Genomic DNA, 21,839 nt, shown 5'->3' with positions numbered 1-21,839 from the left:
GAGACACACAAATCAAATATGCTATGTGCACTGTTATAGGGGTATTTCTATATGTATGTGCATATACTCAATACAACGACACACACACACACACACACACACACACACACACACACACACACACACGTGTTTGTTACTGTAATTACAACTCTACTATATAAAGTACTTTTTTTGCAGAGTGTATCAGAATATAAATGAGTTGCTACAAACATATATATATATATATATATGTCCAGATTTATCTAGATCCTTACTGTATGTTGTAAACTGTGAGTGTTTTCTGTTGATCCCCCTCCTCCCAGGACTGGAGAAAGTGTGTTTTGTAGGGATAAAGCTTGTAATCTCCCAGACATCACTGTTTCTTCTTTGCACTAATTCCGTGTGATATCTCACCCTGGGATCACTTGGACAGATTGTCAGCCCTGTAGCCTTTCTTCACCCCAACCATATCTGTCCAGTAATCAAGACATCATTTGTAAGACAAACCGTGAAATCTCCAGTCACTGGGTCTGCTGCTTGTACTCCTCAAAAGAGGAGGGGGTGAGAGGGGGCGGGGGTGAGGAAGGGGTAACCCTGCTGGGAATTTAGGTACTAATGCTTCGTATCATACAATTGTATTATCTAGTCCAATCTTCGTGATTAGTTGTCAAACGAATATTGATTTTTACTGTATCGTATACAGTCAAGATATCTATACTTGTAAATTTAATGCACATACAATTATTAGTCTAATATATTATCCTTACTATACATAATTGTTAACATTGTAGCCTATTAAACATTCCCTAAACTGCTTGTGAAAGCTGGCTCTGAAAGCGTTAACTATGTGAATAGGGTCACTAACTACACAGTCTCTCCAGCGGAAAGGGTTAATAAGGGTAGATGGGAGAGCAGATTGTTAGTGAAGGAAGAATGGAGCAGCATTGTGAGCTAAATGCAGTGAGATAGGAGCGGAACATCTGAAGTGATTAGCTCTCCCAACATTGCATTTTTGACTCACATACTTAAGAGCATTCGGCGCCAGCCTGGTCAAGTCTGTTTAGTGGCCAGAGTCTCGGATCACTCTCATTCACCAGGATATATTGTATGGGAGGGGGTTCAGTCTGCAAGAAGAGGAATCAAGGCTAGCCTGCATCCTTTTAGTAGCAGATGCAGTTTGCCTGTGTTTATATAATGAACCTATATTTATCATGACCAATATGTGTGTGTGCCTTATACCTTGTGTGGCACATTCTGTTAGGGATGATCTTTTATGCATCCGGATATTTTTGTGCGGGTGTAATAATATTAATGTATATATGTACATATATATATATATATATATATATATATATAATATATATATATATATATATATATATATATATATATATACATATATATATGCAATGTGCGCTGGTTGCGTTTCTACTCCCAGAGGAGACGTAGTTAAATCTTTGTGGTTACAATTGATTTGAGGTCTGTAGCCTTTAGCTGCGTGTGTCACTTAATTGGCTCCAATTTTCACCTCTCCTTGCCACAAAGAATAACATTGTAGGAGGACAGCCGACGAGGGACTCTTCTCTTCTTTGCTTAAAATCCCAAATTTTACTGCAACCTGGAAGTTCACAGCATGAATAAACATACAACCTGGCAGTGTTTATGTAGGGGAGGAGAGATTAGATGGCAGTCACATTTCTGCTTTTACGTACTGGATGTGTTTTATAAAGTCATTTATAATGCAAGTGTCTTTTAGGCTGGAAGGATAAAAAGCAGGGTGTGTTCTGGCACTAAATATCGGTAACAAAAATCTGTAATACGTTCATAAGTTTGTTAGACGTTACATTGTCCATTTGTCATAGCTGTTAAGTATATTCAGATATTGCCTCTGTCTCCCATATACACATATATTTGTAGATACTACCCGTTCAACGTAACCAAGTTTCCATTGACCGTATGCAATATTAATGATTTATGGGCCACACGATTGCTACATTGTTAGTGCCCTAATGCGCTGACACCAGTTGTACCCACTCTCCCTCTAGGCAGGGCCTTGTTTGTGCCTTTCCCTAATAATGCTGAGCCTGCCCTCCTTAATGAGTGACCTCCCATCCTCAGCTCTCTGGAGACTATTATTGTGGAGGGAGGCTGCAGTAATCTAGGATCAAAAGCAGGAAGGTGCGAACCGGCTTTGTGTCCTGTGGCCGCCCCTGCTCACCCTCCAGAGTGCGATAAATCTACACTGGCGCCGACTGTGCGCTGGGTGATTAATTTGCAAGCAAACAAAGAAAGATCTGATGGCCAACCATCCTAGTTAAATATTGGCAGCTACTTGTTATCCCTCCTTCCAGTCACTACCAAAGTCCAGGAGCACCCGAAGCCTAAACTCTGCCTAGAAGCAAACGTCCAGAAGCGGAATGATGTGTTGTGTCTGGATGATGCGGCCAACCAGTGATATTCAGCCTGCCAATCTATCTGTCTCTTTCTGCAGCCACTTATTAGTGTAACTTATGCTACATTTATCTTCATATTCATTATTGCAGTTGTTCACAGCAGACTGGGCAATTAATGAAGAAACACATAAGAATTAAATGTACTTTTCAGTACATGCCAGGAAAACTGAGATATACTATTGAAAGCTTATGATATACTGCTTTGAATGACATCAAGTAACAATTGTTGTACATTTCCCTATACCCGTGCTAATTGGCCAGTACCCGTATTTGGATGGTACATTGCCCTTTCAGATCTAAGCCCTCCTGTCTGTTTCCATCCACAGTGCCTTTCAATTGAGGCTCATATATAGAATTAGGCAGACATTACTCCACTAGTTTAAGTAAGCATAAGTTTTTTTGAGCATACATATTATAGCAATTATTCTTGTATATTAGTATAGTTTTTGTGCTTTTTGATGTCTGCAGATTTGTGTAAATGCTTTTGTGTCCAAAATGTTTATCTTGGTGTGCACAAGAAATATCTGGTACATGACAGAATCTCACTACACAATGAACTTTTCCACTTCTTATAACTTACCTGCACACTTTAGTGAAGGTGACTAATGAAAGCTAGGTAATCTATACACCAATCCACCACAATTATTATCTATTTTATTTTTTCCTAACTCCCATAAAAGGATATTCTCAAAAGTGTCTGTAAAGGTTTTGTTGTGTGCAGCATAACAAAAACCATATTCTTTATTCCTTCATAGTATAATAGTAAATAACTTCACAATTGACACTTCAACAATATTTTTTTCAGACCAAAATAATACAGACCTTTGAAAAATTGGTCTAAAATAAGCAGTATTTTCATTTATTTTACATTAATTACACATTATTTTAATATTATTTCAAACATATTCTTACTGACTCTTAAATATCTTATTTTGTGTATGTATGGTGTGACATAGATCCTTAAATCTCTGTATTCCCATTTCTTGCAGCTGTCACAGAACACTGCCACACGTCACACCCTTGTGATATTTTCAGTATTATTTGGATGATGTGCACACCAGACTGGGTTAAACAATCTGAGGTCGGTGACAGAAGCTGAAGCAATATATAGCGATAGTGGGATTTTTGTGTGTTCTGCAAATTACAATTTTTGAACCATAGTGCTATATACACATGTCATTGGTTGAGTCCAAACAGTCACCACTTGTACCAATAAGTGTCTCTATTTTAACTGATGGTCACTATGTACTTCTGGTGCCATTATGAAGGACCCTTCTTAGCAATGCTTCTGCAAGGCTCTTGAGGGCCTGCTTGAGCCCTGTGGAGACTCAGACCTAATGAGATGGTGTGGGCAGATGTTTGAAAGACTCAAACTCATCAACCTCAATAGGCCCCAGACTGTACAATAATAGTACAGCAGGTCTGTCCCTCAAACACTCTAATGCAGCTTCATTAACTGCTTTGCTTTCCACCTTTCTATGTCTCTGTAAATCCATACCTCCCTTAATCTGTTTAAGACCAGGAAGGGTATATAATATCAAAGCTTACTAGGACAAAACAGCCTTGCTCTGCTCATTATTTTAATGGAATTTATCTGATTGTACGCTTTGCAAAATAGCAATGTGCTGACTTCCCCATTCACATCTCCTGATTGTGTTATTTTACAGACATATGCTCTAATACAGGTGCAAATATTTTGCTCAGGTACGTCTGTAATGAGTCCAGTTTAATCATTTCACTTTAAATACAATGTACAATATGCATCACCTAGGCCATAACATGATATTGCTAATATGACTACCATTAGAGGGTAGAACATTTCTGGGGAGCAATATGACCCCCCCCCCCCAAAGAAACCCCAAACAAATAAAAAAAACCTCTACAATATGTGAGGACCTGTGCTACACAGCACCATGCACACAGCACACCCTCCAAATATTATACCGTTACTGCAATATCTTTTATATATACCCTAGTAAAGCTGGGTACACACTACAGAATTTTCCACCAACTTTTTATGCCGATTGATTTTACATGCGATCGATGTTCCGATCGCTCGGTCCATGGAATGCATACACACTAGCCTTGTTTAGGACGATAAAGGGAAGAGCAGACGTCCCTTTAGCGACTTTTTACAGCCATGTTGTCGTGAGCAATGACTGTAATTTCGTACTCACTGTTGTGGATCGGTCGGAAGTTTATACACACTACACAACGGAAACGAGATTGGAACGAAAATATTAAAAGGTACGACCAACCAAATGAGGTGACCATCGTCTAATTGGGCAGACTTTCGACCATCGTGTCACTGCACACACTGACCCTACTTTTGAACGAGCTGTCGTATGTCGGTTGGTTGAGCCGATTATTGGACGAAAACCGTGTAGTGTGTACCCAGCTTTAATGTGATGTGTTTGACCTCCGTCCCTTATCCAATCCCATAGTACATATATAAGATTGTTTGCAAGATGGATTCACAAAGCTACTGATACATAGCATTGCAACCCCAGTTGCATCCCACTCGTAATACCCTATCGAGCTGCGAGCAGTTCCTGCAGCTAGCTAACTGCTTGCACCACCTAATTCCTGCCATACATTTTTAGCCGTTTTTTGACAGTGTGTTGCGTCTGCGCTTTACGGCGTACAGGATTTCCTTACCGGGTCACAGCCCTTGTGTCTATACAAGTTCACGCCTTCATAATTCCGCGTTCCGCCCTTTCCCTCGTAGTGAGCCGCAAGCTGTCGCAAGTGTAAACTGCATCCAAAATGCAGGCGGATATGGTGCTTGCTGCACATGCGTGATAGTGGTTTTGTGGTCGATACACCTAAAACGGACTTTGGGTCTGACTCTAAATGAGGCCCATAATCTATAGTTGCTCAAAACTTTGCTGTTTTCTTCTGCTACTAATGAGTGTAGGGTACTGAAAAGTCTATCTCTGACAATGCTGTGTATCAGAAGCTTTGTGAATCCATCTTGTATACAATCTTACATATGTACTATGGGATTAGATAAGGGAGAGAGGTTAAGCACATCAGTGTTACATTAAAATAAACAGATATATGTTTATCAAGTTTATGGTGCATTGCATCATTGTTTATACTTATTGTGATACCCATATGTGTCACAGAACTGTAGTAAGCAGATTATATATAGTTTATGTTCAGTCCTACAAATCCTGTAGCCATTCAAAATATAAACTGAATTTTTGTCATATAGGCGCTGCCTCTTTTAGCTTCATATACATATTTTTGCATTTTTCCCCCAATAATCTGGTGGAACAAAATGTAGTTTGCTACAATTTTCAGAAACATGAAACCCATTAATGCTGAAAAATCACATGAATAATTTTATAATGTGGAACCATGAAAGGATTAATAAAAAGAGGAAATTACATCAACAGCTCTGAATATTTTGTGAAAAAGCAGCGGTTTGCTAAGGTTAGAAGTTTATTTCATTGGTTTGCAAGTATTATCCTAATATAATAATAAAATATTATGGTCATTGGGCTGATGTTGTAATGTATGGTGCCCCAAAATGAGATTGAGCCTAGTGAGGCCACATAAAGTTCATTTGCTCAGCCAGAGGGTGTGTTGAAATTGGAGAATGAGAGGCTCATGCAGAATTTTATGTAAATAGCATTGTCAGCATATAATAATAAGCATTTTGCACATAAAAGGCCTGATATGAAGTCGGATGCAGTTTACACTGAAATCGTAAGTGTAAATTGCATCCTGTAATTTACACAGGATTCCAACTCGCACAAACACATCTCTTTATCTGCCTTATGGGCCGGTGTGCATGATACACTTACATGTATCAGACACAGCGCCACTGTAAAACAGCTTAATGAATAACTAAAGTAATATAAAAAGAGAGAATCGTGCTTCTCCCCTCCAAACAGCACTAGGATTGGTTAAGTTGTATGTGAGGGGGTGCACTCTTTTTTTTACAAATGTAACTATTTTTTTTACTTCCTTTTTAATAGAGCAAGGTCTGTTGCACCAGGTGAAGCACCCCGCAAAAGATGCGTCTCCTAGAGACCTATCTGCAGATCAGTTGGGCTTGTGTCCAATTCTACATCAGGCCCAAAGTCACATCTTTCGCTTATGACCACTTGCGAATGAAGAGGCAGAACGGGAAAGAGGGCATGTAAGGAAGTGTTAGAGCAAATCCAACTTATGTAGTATGTGATTCAGAATCACATGCGCCTGTCAGGACACGGGAAACTTGCAGGTGCTTGATCACCAGTGTAGGTTATGAACTGATAGTGATAGATGCGACTGGCTCAACATATCTGTGCAAGATGTGTCTTTTTGGGTTGCAATTTCCGCCTGGGTATTAGACGGAATATGAATGCAATTCAACATAAAGCCCTGAGTCTATATCAAGGTGTGTGGACACCTTTATGATTAACAAAGATTAAATATTGAATTTACAGGCAAACCAAATAAAACTAGCGCTGAAGACACGCACATGCGTAAGTCTATTGTACATGCATCCAATTCTACATAAGATTCTGTGGGGCATATTCAATTAGCTTTCCGGTTCGCGGAATCGCGCCGGAACGGGCCGCAAAGTCAATCCACGGTACCGCAATAACGTGGATTTTCATTCGCACCCCATAGGGTTGCGTACGAAACTCTGCGTTATTGCGGTACCGTATTACCGGCAATACTGCACAGGTTTCGCGTTACCGCGAACTGGAAAGCTAATTGAATATGCCCCTGTATGTCTTGAACAAATGGATTGTTTTTAATGGGTGTTTGACTAGGATCCGAGTATCTTTGATGTATAGTTCCTCAACTTCTATACCTTATTTTATGGCATCAAAAGGACAGCCTGTAGGCAATCAGATTTTTGGAATGATGACAGCAGCACATAAGATTTTAGGAATGAATGCATTAATCTTGGGGAAAGCAGTGACGTGTCTACTCTTGTGATTAAATTAGCGAGTGCAGTGCTGCATGTGAATGGGGCAATGGCATACCTCCCAACACGTCTGTCCCTGACAGCAGGCGTGGCCACATTGAAAAGGGTGTGGTCAATAGGGGTCACCTGGCCTGCCCCCAAAGGGCTGCCTAGCACTGTAAAGTGCTAGGCTGCCCATTACATACCTCCCTTCCCCCAACATTCCAACCCACGAGTCAAACGTGTCCCCCGGTGGGTGTCAGAAAATGAATGCAGGCAAACAGGAAGCCAGAGACTGAGTTTAGTGAAAGGAACAGGGTGCAGTTTAGAAAAGTGATGTGAAGCACCTGTCATTATGATGGAGGAAGATTGTGGTGTCTAGTGCCCACTCAAGCAGCTTACACACCCTGGAATTTTTCAAAAAGCATCAGTGGCAAGTGGGTCATGTCCAGCAGAAAAGTAAAGGATTCCCTGTGGCAACAAATACTCTGAAGCAGTGTACGGTATCTTATGTGGGGTGATGTGCAGTGGGACCCAAATCCCAATTTCGTTTCTTATTTTGTAAAAAAAACCCATTAAGATAGGGACATAAAGCTTTAGTATAATTGGTCAAATTTACCTTCAAAAGTGAAATTTGAACATTCTGCCTCAAGATATCCCCATAACTCTATATATTGCCCTCAGTTTACATGAAACAATTTATTCTGGCTTTGGCAGCCAGGCTTATTGACTTTTTAAAAGCCAAATGAAATGTAATCATATATACGTGTGTAGAGGGCTGTTCAGCAGGCCGTGAATTCATTAAACAATACAATAATTAAATGGCGCCTTCTTAGACAGGTCTTGTCAAACAATATGATCCAAATTGCATTAGATTTGAATCATGTGATGCACATATTGAGCTTCTTAAAGTAAATGCTGTGCCACATAGTACAAAGGGGAAGTAATGCTAGACCTGATACAGCCACAGGCATTGGGACGTACTATGCCCTAATGTAGTAACTGTGCACCCCACATATATAATCCACCTCTATCCAGCAGCTTGTCTCCATTATGTTTTATGTAATGCTAGGTGAGTTTACAGAGTATTGCCATTTCTATGATTAAGGCAGAAACATATTATTTTAATGATAAATATGAACTAACCCTGTTTAAAATGAGAGTGGGAGATGTCATTCGTACATCTAAATGTGTATTCGCAAAAGTAGCTAAAGGAAGAATTTCATTTCTAAAAGATCTTTCTTTATAGGAACCTTGGTTTACTCATTTCTCTCCATCTATTTCACATACAGTGCATTTGGAATCCTCTACCATAGAAATGCAAGTTTAGAAGATATTAATTTGACAAACAGCTTCTTTTGTCATTCTTTGAAAATGTGGCTAAAGATACAAGTCCTGATTTAGAGTCGGACGCAATTTACACTGAAATCGTAAGTGTAAATTAAATCCCATAATTTACACAGTATTTAAAGTGGCACAGGTCTTTAGATCCATGCGACTTAGAATACTGTGCAAATTGCACAAATACACCTCTTTATCTGCCTTATGTGCCGGCGTGCAAGTGTAAAATTGTGATTCCCCCCCCCCTTCCCCGAAACAGCACAAGGGTTGGTTATGCTCTTTGGGAGTGCGTGCACACCTTTTTTTTTGAAAAAAAAAAATAAGTAAGTTTTTCACTTATATATAACATATCAAGGTCTCTTGCACACCAACAGATACATCTCCTAGAGACCTATCTGCAGTTGCATTGCACCCAGAATAGCATATAAAGAGCGTGAACACACCTTTACATTGCTAGGCTCACCCACTACCTTCCCCGTTCCACCTCTTTAGGCGCAGAGAGGTGCAATAGAGAGATCCGTCTCAATCAAAATGCAAACTGCGACGGATCTTTGGCCAAGAGCCAAAAGTGCAATTTGCAGTGATCAGAGGGACTTGCGTCCAACTCTAAATCAGGCTCACATTGTTTTAATGATAATTTTGTTTTCATCTATAATGTTGGCACATTTATGTTGAAATGATGGCCATTAAAACTGCCAGTATCTTAAGAATGGCCAACATATAGGGCCTCATTCATCATGGAAGGTAAGGTGAACGCAACTTGCATTTTTTTTAATTGGACGGAAAACGCACGCATGTATTCATGCACAAGCGGATCTATTGAAACGTTTCTAGTTGAATATGGGTGTAGGTACGCTTTGGCTATATGGCACTTGCCGTATGCAGACAGACACCACACACTACAGGATACGCACAATGCATATGTGCAATATAAAATCCCATCAGGATGCACAGAAAACAAAAAAATATTACTTAAATTAACACCTGTCGATAATATAATCATGGTTTTTCTTTTACATGAAACACATTTATCCATCAAGTGACACTTACACCTGCCCTGTAGCTGGTGTGTGATACAGCTAAAAATCATGTACCTGGGAGATGCCCAGAGCTTTAGTCAGATGAATGTGCATGCGCTTGACCTTGGCACGCCCTTACTGTACATTGCCTACGAGCATACACCCTTTCCTCCCCCTCAAACCGTAGGCTGTCGAATTGTCATTTGCGTATAAAGAGAAATTACATACCATTGCATTCAATGGTGTATATTCCTCAACATTCAGGCGAAAAGCTATTAATCTTACGTGAATTGGCCATACAAAAATAAGATTTGTCCTATTCACCCAAAAATAATAAATTTCTTTACATGATTATGATTTATAGTATCTTGTAGAGTGTAGAGACAAGATTGGGTCTGAAGAGTGTGAATAGAAGAAGGCCAATAATGTACGGTCATTCCTACAATAAAGCAATGCGGGACTCATCTCAGACCACACAACTTTAGGCATGGCAGTAACAATATTGTCACACTGCCTACCAGTCTCCAGCTTGCTTCCTTTCAACTGAGATCACTAGCACCTCATTTTGTGCAGCAAGGAGCCCCACAAAATGTTGATTGCAAGATGGAGCACAGTGTGACACAATCCTCAAACAGCGCTTCCTCCTAGAGTAACTATTATTATTCTTTATTTATTTAATTCCAACATATTCACTGTACAGATGCACTCAATTCATCAATCCCTGCCCCAGTGGAGCAAGTCAAACATCTCTGCCACAAGCATATAACCACACACTCTATGCCTAATTAATTAAAATCTAATGAACTTACCAGTAAGCTTTAGATCATTGGGAGGAAACTGGAGCATCCAGAGAGAAACCAGGTGCATGTGCATGAGAAACCAGGCCCATGTTCCCACTACTGTCTGGCAGCAATGCTAAACTCTGTGCCACCATTACCGCCAACAGGTCAGCGAATGATACTGGAAGAAGGTTTCATCCCTCCTCTGTACCTTCTCTAATCATGCTCTTAGTTACTTTGCTTCTATTACAGTGACTGCAGGAGGAATCCCAGGTGCTGGATGCATGTCAAACACTGCTCTTCCTCCTGCAATCAATGATTCAGGAGGATCTTAGCTGTTGGTTCCAAACAATGAGGTAGTAGAGACGGTGTAGGAGAGCCTGTTTCTAGGAGGGTTTATAGGGTTTATAAATATAGTCTCAGGTGGCATAAGGGATAGAATAGTCCTGAGAATATTGCTTATTAAAATGTCCACTTATAGACATCCCCGAATTTAGTATGCCCTCTATAGGAAACTTAAACTCTTGAAGTCAGATCACATGGCAGCTACTCATTTTTGCTGCATTGAAGATGCAAGTGCTGCAAGCTGCTCATAGCCTTCCAGTAGAACATACGAAGCTGTGTTGCTAAAGGTCTATTAAAGAGGTACATTATAGAGTGATAAATTACAGTGGTGTGAGCCACGGCATGAAACAGTTATTGGCTTCAGATAACAGGGAGGGTGGCATAAAACATGACTAAAAAACAAAAATAGAAGCCAGAAATATAAAGCAATATATTTCATACACATTGCAGAATGGCACAAGTTCATACAAAGAAAAGAAAGAGCGAGGGATTCAATGACCATTTATTAAGGAACACGTTTATTTTTAATATGTATGTTTTCTACCCTAACATGTTAGTTTCTGGTATCTAATACCTGTAGCTCTAATATGCAATGTTTCAATATGCAATTGACACATTCTATTAGGGTTTAACTAGAAAGATGGACTGTGCTACTTTATATTTGATAGAGGATAGGAAATAGTAGCAAACTGTAATTTTTTTGGGGGGGAGGTGGGGGTGGATTTGATATTTTAAAGAGACAAGGATAGTTTTAGTTAGGGATGATAGGTAAACTGAATGAAGACAGATAATAACTAAACATTTGGAAGCAGGGACGTATAGAGATGTCTGGGCCACAAGACATAAATTGTTATGGGTCCCCTCTGCACACCATCATAAATTCATACCCATCTCCAAGCCTTCTCCATTCCCAGCCAGCATCCAATAGGGCTAGGTACATATTAGTAGCATTCTAGCACATTAGTCATCCTCATCAACATTTATTTATAGAGCCAGCAAACTCCATAGCGCTTTACAATTGGATACTGTATATGCATTTATTTTATGCTCATTATTTTCAACATCATATAGCTACATAGATCAATTTGTTTTGAAGGCATATTAAGTTTGTACCTTAAGGCGCATGTGTTCCTCTGGGAAAGGACCCCCTGTGCTACCAGGCCCCATCGCAGTCCCACAGATTGCTATGGATACAGCTTTCCCCTTGTTTGTATGATTTCCACATGTAAATCCTGCTCACTGTAGTATCGATGCATGCGGGCCCAGATGTGTGAAAAGGCAGCATAGGCCCAAGCCTAGAGCAGCAGACTGCTAACTTTTCACGACGTGGTTTTATTTTTTTGTTTTCTTTATTAATAATTCATCATTTACATATTATAAACACTTAACCATCTGCTCAGTTGGAGAGTAGAGTATCATTTCTATTTGATGAGAGGCGCAGACCAAGGGGCCTGAGGGGCACAAAATGTAAATCTGGGCCTGTCTGTATGATATGCAAGAGCACCAAATAAGGAAACCCTAAACTACGTACACATCAAGTTGCACAACAACACATGTGAACTAGTGTAAACCAATATTGTGTCACATTACCAGAATAGGAGTCACACAGATTTAGAATTGTGATGAAAGGTCATACAATATTTGGTTTAGATACCAGGAGAAAGGGAAATAAATAATGCATGTATAAACATTGTATCACTACATTTACAGTCTGATTTAGATTGTGTGTGTATGTGTGTAGTATGTCCTTGTTATGTTGTTATTTGTATTAGTTTGTGCTGCAATATCCAGTGGTAGAACCAGACGATCAAAGCTTGACAGTACTAGTTCTGGCTATGTGGGCTTGTTGAGATGTAATTATCTACATTGGGTTAGGGTTATTTTTTTGCAAAATGCCATAAATTTACACTTAGACCTAAAGGCTAATGAATTAAAAAGTGCAGTTGATTTTTCAATTAAATGCTCAAAAACATATTATTTCACCCATTTCTCTTATTCATAAAGCAGTGAAAATGTAACATTATTGAGGGATTTATACCACTACAATTTTATTTTTTTATTTTTTCAAAAAAGTGCATTATGTTTAAACTTACTGTATAAGCTTTATGTACAGAGTGAGTATTAAAAAAATCCCTTCAAGATGAATTTAAATACAGAAAAAAACTGTCAGCTCTAAGCAGGGAAATCTGACTGCTTCCAATGTGCTGGTTTCTGTTGCAGTCGTATTGAGTGAGACCCTTATTTGCATATTTTACTTATGATTTATGCAGTGAATTATGATACTTCATAAAGGACAATCCATCTTTTAAGAGATCGTGGAGAAAAAGCCAACACAAAAAAAGGCTCAGAAAAGAACAAATCACATAATTTACAACAGAGACAGTGATTGTTTACACAATCTCACTACATAAAAAAACTAAATACAGATTTCACAGATAGGCAACCAATTTATGGTGGTTGATAAGAATTTGTTTCACAACATATAACCTGACTAAAAATAGGACACATCATTCCATGTTCTCTTTAAGGCATCGGACCATTTAGCACCAAAACTTCATGACAGTTTTCAAAGGCATTTGTGAAGGTGTGTTTGAAGGAGGGTTTGAACACTATATTCCATACAGTGTCAATCATATCATCGGTATGTTCACAGTAGTAGCACTAAATTGTTATGATCATGTAGGAGGCAGTGTCCTGTCCCACTTTGCACAGGAGCCAGCTCTGTGGGTGCCATTGTTACCCCCAATATTGGTGCTGCTGCTACTGCCACAACCATGTCTAAGCATACCATTTGTCAGTCATATGGTGGGGCAAGGGGAGATAGATAACAAGAGCACCCCCAATCATTTTTTTTAAATGTCTCCTATGCGACTCTGTGATTATATTAGACTGTGATGTCAAACAGACTTCTATATAAATGTTAATTTAACAGTCTCAGAACAGCTTCAATATGCTTCTAATAGTTCTCCCTTTTCCCTTCTGCCACAAAAGCGTGTTGGTGCGGACGAACACTTATGGGCCCTAATATTATATGATCTACCAGGCAACCATAATATATATTACCGGTACATTCTTTTTATTTGAGATTGCAATCGCAACAGTGGTCCGTGACCGCAAAGATGTTGTCTCTGTCCTTACAGAATAATTTAATTTCACTATAGAAGGGGGGCTGGTATGCTAAAAAATTAAAAATACTTACCTTCCCTAATCCTCTCTACTGCACTGTCCCAGCTCCTCAACGCTGATACACCACTGTCTCTCCCACCTAGTAACTCGGCAAAAACCAAATTCCCCAACCGCATTCTGTTAGCGGCAAGTTACATCTGTTGTATTATTAAAATAATAAAGATTAACTTTTTCCCTTTATTTACACTTTTTGTTTACTACTCATTCTGAATGTGTCATTTTGATGTCTGAGTTGTGATAAATGCTGAGTAAGTTACACGCTGGCAGCCAGTGCAGAACTACACACCGTTTTATGGAATTTACTACATAGAAGCTTGGGGTATATTTAACAGCATGACGCTATGTGCACAATGTATTTCACCCCACAACAACAACAACATATCAGCCTGTACAAGCAAACCATACTGTACTTGAAAAATGACAGTCTCTTGGTTGCTTGCTGCGGCTTACAGAGAGGCATTTATGCACATGGCAACATTTTAGCATTCGTTAACCACCAATTACTCTGCATCGAACACAGTTGCAGCAAAATCTTTTCGGCAGATTTGTATAACGATTTACTCCATCACTTGGAACATTTGTGGCAGTACGTTTAGAATACATTTATTCAGGTCAGTACATTGTCAATGTGTAACATATTTTGCGGCTTGGTAAACATGTCTTTAAACATAGTCAGCTAAAGCAAGTGAGAAGCTCTACCCCTTGCATGGATGGGTGTGTGTGTGTGTATGTACGACCTGTGAATTAGTTATCCGTCTGTCATGTATATATAGTATCTCCTATGTTTATACATAGGCCACATCTATACATATAGAGGCATGGACTAGTGCTATGGCTTATATGTGTTTGATTGTAGTTAGCTGGGAATTAGAGCTGGGAAGAGGGGCGGGAGCTGATTTACTTTGGCAAGTTGGCAGCAAATAGCCAGCAGCGTGTGAGGTCTCCACAGGGTCCATTACACGCTTATTTCATCTCAAACTATCACCCACATTCGCAGCCCATTCATTCTACTGGAGCATTAGGTGGTACCAAACAGGATCCAGTGTTGGCAGCACCACAACCTCTCTCTCCCTCCTCAGTTAACCGTTTATATACGTATGTCTATGTTTAATCAGCACTATAAGTATTAATTAAGCAAATGAAATGGTAATAGATATATACTCAAACCAAGAACACACTTTAAAAAACAAACAAACGCTATAGTCAGTTGTTATTATTATCGGTGCAGAAAACCACTGAATGCTACATCCTGATATTTCACCCTGAAACCAGTCCTCTTCAGTGATGTGGTTAAACTGAAATGGAAGGAGGCTTTCAGAGTAGATGCAAATTCCTATTTCGTTGTTTAGAATTGCATGAATTAACTCATTGGTAAACAGGAGTCTAGGCCACCAACCGGGAGACGATCAGTTAAACAGGGCTGTGTCACTAGATATAAATGTAGCCATATTTAATACAAAGTTGATCTGTACAATAAAAATGCATAGCTACATAGAGACAGATTTCTCAAACTCCAGACTGGAAGTATCGTGCATTTATAACCTGAACTAATGATTAGCTTTCCAGAACACGATGGATAGACAGTTCTCGGTTTACTCTGCAATAAGTCAGTTTATTTCCAGAATAAGAGCGCTGTCAGTCAATATGACCAATTAAGTAAACAGTCTATTCCCAATCTGACAACTCGTTATATTTAATATACAGCTACAATTCCCGATCTCTCTCCCTTTATTTGAAAATGCAAGAATCTCTTCCAGACAGTCACTGGTTAACTGACTCTGACCATGACTCCGCACCCGGCCACAGCTCAGATATGTGTACACTTGTCACTCACAGCTAATGTCCCGGGACCAAGATCCCTCCCTTATGCTACTCCTTATTATGTCACTACTTTACATTAAATAATAAAATCATAGATCATGTATTATTTATTATATTAAGCCATTGCATAGAAATATCCTATCACTTTGTATATATAAATGGAATGCATATAACAATTATTATTATTCTTATTCTTATTCTTATTCTTATTCTTATTATTATTAATAATAATAATAATAATAACAATAAGAATAATAAGAATAATAATAGTAATAAGAATATTTAAACATTTTCTATTATTTGTATTGTTTTTATTTTGTATTATTATTAATTATTAGTATACAAGCCAGCAAAGAGTTTCCTTTCCTCTCACACCCCTGGAACGAGTCATCTAAGCTTTCCTGGAACTTTGAGATACAAGCTTCTGACAAGCTCTGAATTATTGATCAGCGGCAATTTACAGCAACAGTCTCAGTATTTCTTTTTCGGCAGATTGTCAGGATTGTCTAGCTGAAGGCTGCAATATTTTTAGACTATAGAGCAGGCGCCAGTAGATTTAGGCTGACCCTAAACTAAGCATGCTAACCCTCCCTTTTCTCACATTTACACTACTTTGTAGGTGTTTTTCAAGAAGTATGACAAAAGTCTTCCTTATTCCGCCGCTAAGTTAGCTCAGATCACTAGCATTGGGACCCATGTAAGTACAGCATGCAGCCTTGGTTGTAACACAAATACATTAATTACTCCAAGAGGTTCAGTTAATTGTGGTTTCATGACCACGTTTCATCCGATCTCTGTTATAGAAAAAAATGAAGACGAAAACGTGTTGTATATGAAGGAGGTGTTTCTAAATAGTGTGATTCTAGCAGCCGCATCTTGTGATACTACAAGGTAAGTGTGACTCACTAGCAAGGCAAACTGACCCTCATCAGGTGAGTGTCTCTCACTCTGGGTATCTCACTTGGCTGTCAATGTGGGGGAAAGATCAGAGACCCTTACTGACACAGCTTTGAAGAAGCAGCATTAGCTGCACTCACATAATCACAGGAGGTATTTGATACAGTGGCAGATGACAGATTTTCTTTAAGCAAGTTTCAGATGCCATATTGTACTTAAGCAATCGATTGATACCTTAGTAGAATATAGAGAAAAAAGGTTAAAGGGCCATCGCTAGCAGAAGGGCATGGAGAATGTAATACTGCTTGCTGTCAATAGGAAGATGACAGGCAGAAGAAGTATGGACCCATCGAAACTGCTGAACTAACACTCCTAATGCTGCTCGGGACACGTTTTGTCAATGTGGTGCCACTATCAGATTACTGCTGAGTCTCATCTGGAGAGACACAAACATGTGTACTGGGGACATAATCAGGGGTGGGTGAGGTCAGAGCAACAACTTGCAGGGACAGATATCAGATTCTACCTGATCATGCCATAGATTCCTCCTACATATTGTCCCATCTATGAGCATTATTTATTATCGTATCATTCCCGGATTTATCAACAAAGTTCATGCTGCATAATATAAAAACAAAAAAACTACACAGTTGCTATTATTTTTAATAAGTATCTCCCCAGAACAGACTCCCAGTCAAACCAGCAACATGTTAATAATATTTATTGTTTAACTGTAATATATACAGATCCATAAAAATAATAAATAACCTTCCTCTACTTCTGTGTAAAAAAAAAATCAGATAAAATTGTGTTTCTTACACTATCGATCTTTTTTCCAAACAGAAGTACAATTCACTTTATATTGTGTAACCCTATCTTTTTTGCTACCACCCTACCCATATGTTTTAGCAATATTCGCTATCGATCTTTTTAACCGTTTGTACAGCGGGCTGGTCTACTGAGACAGACTTTTCCCCAGCACTCTCAAAGCTAATAAAAATGTCTTTCACTGATAAATGAAATCAGGGACTTCAAACGGTGTCTGTGAGCTTTTGTAACCTATCAAGCACAGACACAACCAGAGTAAATATGAGAATCTTTCCCTTCAATTGGCCTGGCTTTCATTACTGGAAAATGCTTTGCTTGCATCATACCCCTATCTCTCTACTCCTAGCTTCAACACACTGATAACACAAGCACGGGGACTGCTGAAAATTTACATTAAATCTGTGTCATGGCGGTGACAAAATATTTATTTTGATACTTTTACATATGGGTCAATAATGATAGATAGATATATAGATAGCTAGACAATATATAGAAATATGTTAGGTTAGTTTCTTCTTGCAACGTTAAACATGAAGACGCCATAGAATAAGTTGAACTTTATAACATAGTTACTCAAGCTGTGGTCAAATTCGATCATCTGAATTTCAGAACTATAATAACGCATTTATCGTCACTTCTATATCTCACATATCATATATCTCATCATAATATATCCTGAGCGTGCCTTTCCGTTTGTGATTTGAAAATTTGAAAAGACATTCGTGGTAAACACAACCAACGCAAGGCCGAAAATAAAGTCAGAATATATATATATATATATATATATATATATATATATATATATATATATATATATATAGCTGTTATCAAACTTATCATGTGTGTGTGTTTATGTGTATGTAGAGTTTACACCGTGCAAGACGTCAGAATATATGTATACATCCATGACGCATTTTTTCATGTCTGCATATGTATAGCATATCTCTATCTAAATCTGTATATATATTTATATATATATATATATATATATATATATATATATATATATATATATATATATATATGTGTGTGTGTGTATAAATATATATATATATATATATATATATATATATATATATATATACACACACACATATATATATATATATATATATATATATATATATATTTATACACACACACACATATATATATATATATATATATATATATATATATATATATATATATATATAGCATGCTGTCATTTTTGTAAAACAGAATCTCTCTCTTCGTTCATAATTTGGGAGGCTCGTTTGCCTCCTAACCACGCGATGACAGATAGGGCTATAAAATCCTAGCAATATATGAGCTTTCAGGCCCTTTAAAGAAAGCAAATAATGTGACGTGTTTGTGAGCTGGGCTCCATTAATGGAGAATCTAGACTCGCACGACTGACTCAGTGGAGGTGACATAGCTGAGGGGTTTGCAGAGAAAAGTTAAAATAAAGCATGGGCTGAAAATCTGATACATCGACTCTTTTTCAGCCTTTATGGGGAAATGGAAACTACGTTTAAAGTGGTCATAAAAATGCCTTTTTATTTTTGTTGATAAAAGTGTTTGGGGATTCCTTTCTTTTTTTTTTTTTTTTTAAATGGCAAATCGTGAAAAATTAACATGCCTAAAATAATTGCTACCCAGTAAGGAACTTGAGCGCAATAAAGGGGGTCTGCATGCATTAACTACATTCTCTACAGCAAAAGCTGGGTGTCTTGTGAGTGCGTTGCTGATTTGTGAGAACACATTAGAAAGAGATTTTATTATAGTAGAGTGTGAAATGTATGTATTATTACGGAGCATATTATATTAAATAAGAAGTACACTGATCAGTGAAAATGAACTATGAAAGGGAATATATATACTTCTTGAAAATTACACATTACAATTCGTTTTTATTTGGGTAAACACTGCTTATCAGCCGGTTGTATATGTGTTTACATCCATTATACACATAACTACACCCACACGTTCATTTGCTTACTTTGGATTTGCGAGAGGCTGTTCAATTACAAAAAAAAAAAACATTTTTAAAATGTTTGACTACGTTCACCTATACTGACATCTTAGTCATACTTCTGGTGATGGGAGGGAAAAGTCCTGCCCAATCACTGTAAATTATTCAATTATGCAGGCATGATTGATAGATATATTAGATAGATAGACGTTTGCATATGGTGCACATGACACAAGACAGGGGATTCTGTTACACAATAACATAGAACTATAAACTGTTCGTAGAATCCTGCCTACATCCTGTACTTACATTGAGTAATTCTCCAGATTTTTCTTTTCTAAAAATATTACTAATGTGAAAAAATTATAATTTTCTGTCAATCTAATATTTTACAACCGAAACCCATTCTACATACATTTTATTGACATATTCTCTCTTTATCTATCTTTATGTATACCTATCTAAATCACATCTATCTTACATTTTATCAGTTTATTTGAAAATATTTATCTGTCAATTCATTGATCCCTATCTAGCCATCCATCCTCTATCTATCCATTTATCCCCTATGTCTATCCTCTATAAATAACATACAGTATATATGTATCATATCTACCTATGTATCATATTGATACCATACCTATCCAACTATCCATCTCCAATCTATCCTCTATATTTAACATATCTATCTATGAAGCATATCTATGTATAATATATCACATACCTGTCCCGAATCTATCTAGCCCCTATCTATCCATCTATCCCCTATATATCCTCTCTATCTAACATCTATCCATGAATCATATCTATGTACCATATTCACATCTATTTACCCACCTCCTATCTATACACCTATTCATCTCCCATCTGTCTACCTACCTCCTATATAACCCATAGCTATCTATCTATCTATCTATCTATCTATCTATCTATCTATCTATCTATCTATCTATCTATCTATCTATCTATCTATCCATCTATCCCATATTTATCAATCCCTTCTTTATCTATCGCTCTCATATCTATCCATCTATCTGTCCCATATCTATCTATCTATCCATCCCATACCTATCCATATCATATCTATCTATCTCATATCTATCTATCTATCTATCTATCTATCTATCTATCTATCTATCTATCTATCTATCTGTCTGTCTGTCTGTCTGTCTGTCTGTCTGTCTGTCTAGCTATCTATCTCTCCACCCATATCTATCTATCTATCTATCTATCTATCTCATATCTATTCCATATCTATCTAGCCATCCCATATGTATCCATCTTCTATCTACCCATCATCTGCCTATCTATCCCACATCTAGCTATCCATCCCATACCTATCCCTATCTATCTATCTATCTATCTATCTATCTATCTATCTATCTATCTATCTATCTATCTATCTAACCCATAACTAACTATCCATCTCATATCTATCCATCCGTCTATCTTAATTATGATTTAAAATTTCTATGTGAAAGTTGCAATTTTTTTTTTAAAAAAAGTTTTTCTTAAATAATATATAGTTTTTCAATATTTTTTTTTTTTACATGTTATGATGAGACAAATCGGAAATTAATGTATGGTATGTTGAAGGAGCTTTGTAAAACGACATAATATGTACAAGATAGAGCAGTATGATTTTTCTTTAGTTACATATCTATATGATGAAGTGATTGAGTGTGATCCCTCCATGCGACATGTCGTGCATGCTCCTGTGTGCTGTCAAGTGCAGTGTATTAAGCAGGGTGTACCTGATGGTGGTATATATATAGGGCCGGATTAACCATAGGGCTAACTGGTCTACAGCCCAGGGGCCTCTGGCATCCAGGGGGCCCCTGAAAGTGCTCAGCAGCAGTATTGATCGGTCGGAAGCGGGGGCGCCCCGACGCGATCAGTGCTGCTGAGCATTTTCACTGTGGTCCTTCCCCGGCGCGCTGTAGTCTCCTTACTAAGGAGATCTCGTGAGTCTCCCTCTCACGAGATCTCCTCAGTAAAGAGCGCACAGCGCGCCGGAGAAGGAGGAGAAGGAAGTAAGTGCCGGGGGGGGCGGGCGACGCGGCTCGGCTCACCGGGGGGGGGGGCCCTCATGGGGGAACGGAGGCCCCCTTAGCCCAGGGGCCTCCATTCCCTTAATCCGGCCCTGTATATATAGGGTGCCCCTGGGATCCCGGATGGGTTCTATATATACATGTTTTCTCTACCAATCAAGTGGGGTGTCTGCCTTATTGTATCAGCCGTGTTGCAAGTTTCATCTGATAGCGAGCTTCTCAATACCTGTTGACAGCAAGGTTGCATATAACCTCAAACAGTGAGACCTGTCTGGCA

At 38.3% G+C, this 21,839-nt stretch overlaps 1 long non-coding RNA gene across 2 annotated transcripts in view; it reads left to right on the top strand.

Annotated features, from left to right (window-relative positions):
• The window catches only part of LOC142159198 (uncharacterized), a 271,377-nt gene that overhangs the window by 943 nt on the left and 248,595 nt on the right, over positions 1 to 21,839 (top strand). The gene's annotated exons all lie outside the window — the stretch shown is intronic.

Source organism: Mixophyes fleayi, chromosome 1 (genome assembly GCF_038048845.1).
Source record: "Mixophyes fleayi isolate aMixFle1 chromosome 1, aMixFle1.hap1, whole genome shotgun sequence".
Taxonomy (NCBI): Eukaryota; Metazoa; Chordata; class Amphibia; order Anura; family Limnodynastidae; genus Mixophyes; species Mixophyes fleayi.
This window is presented reverse-complemented; position numbering and strand designations above follow the sequence as displayed.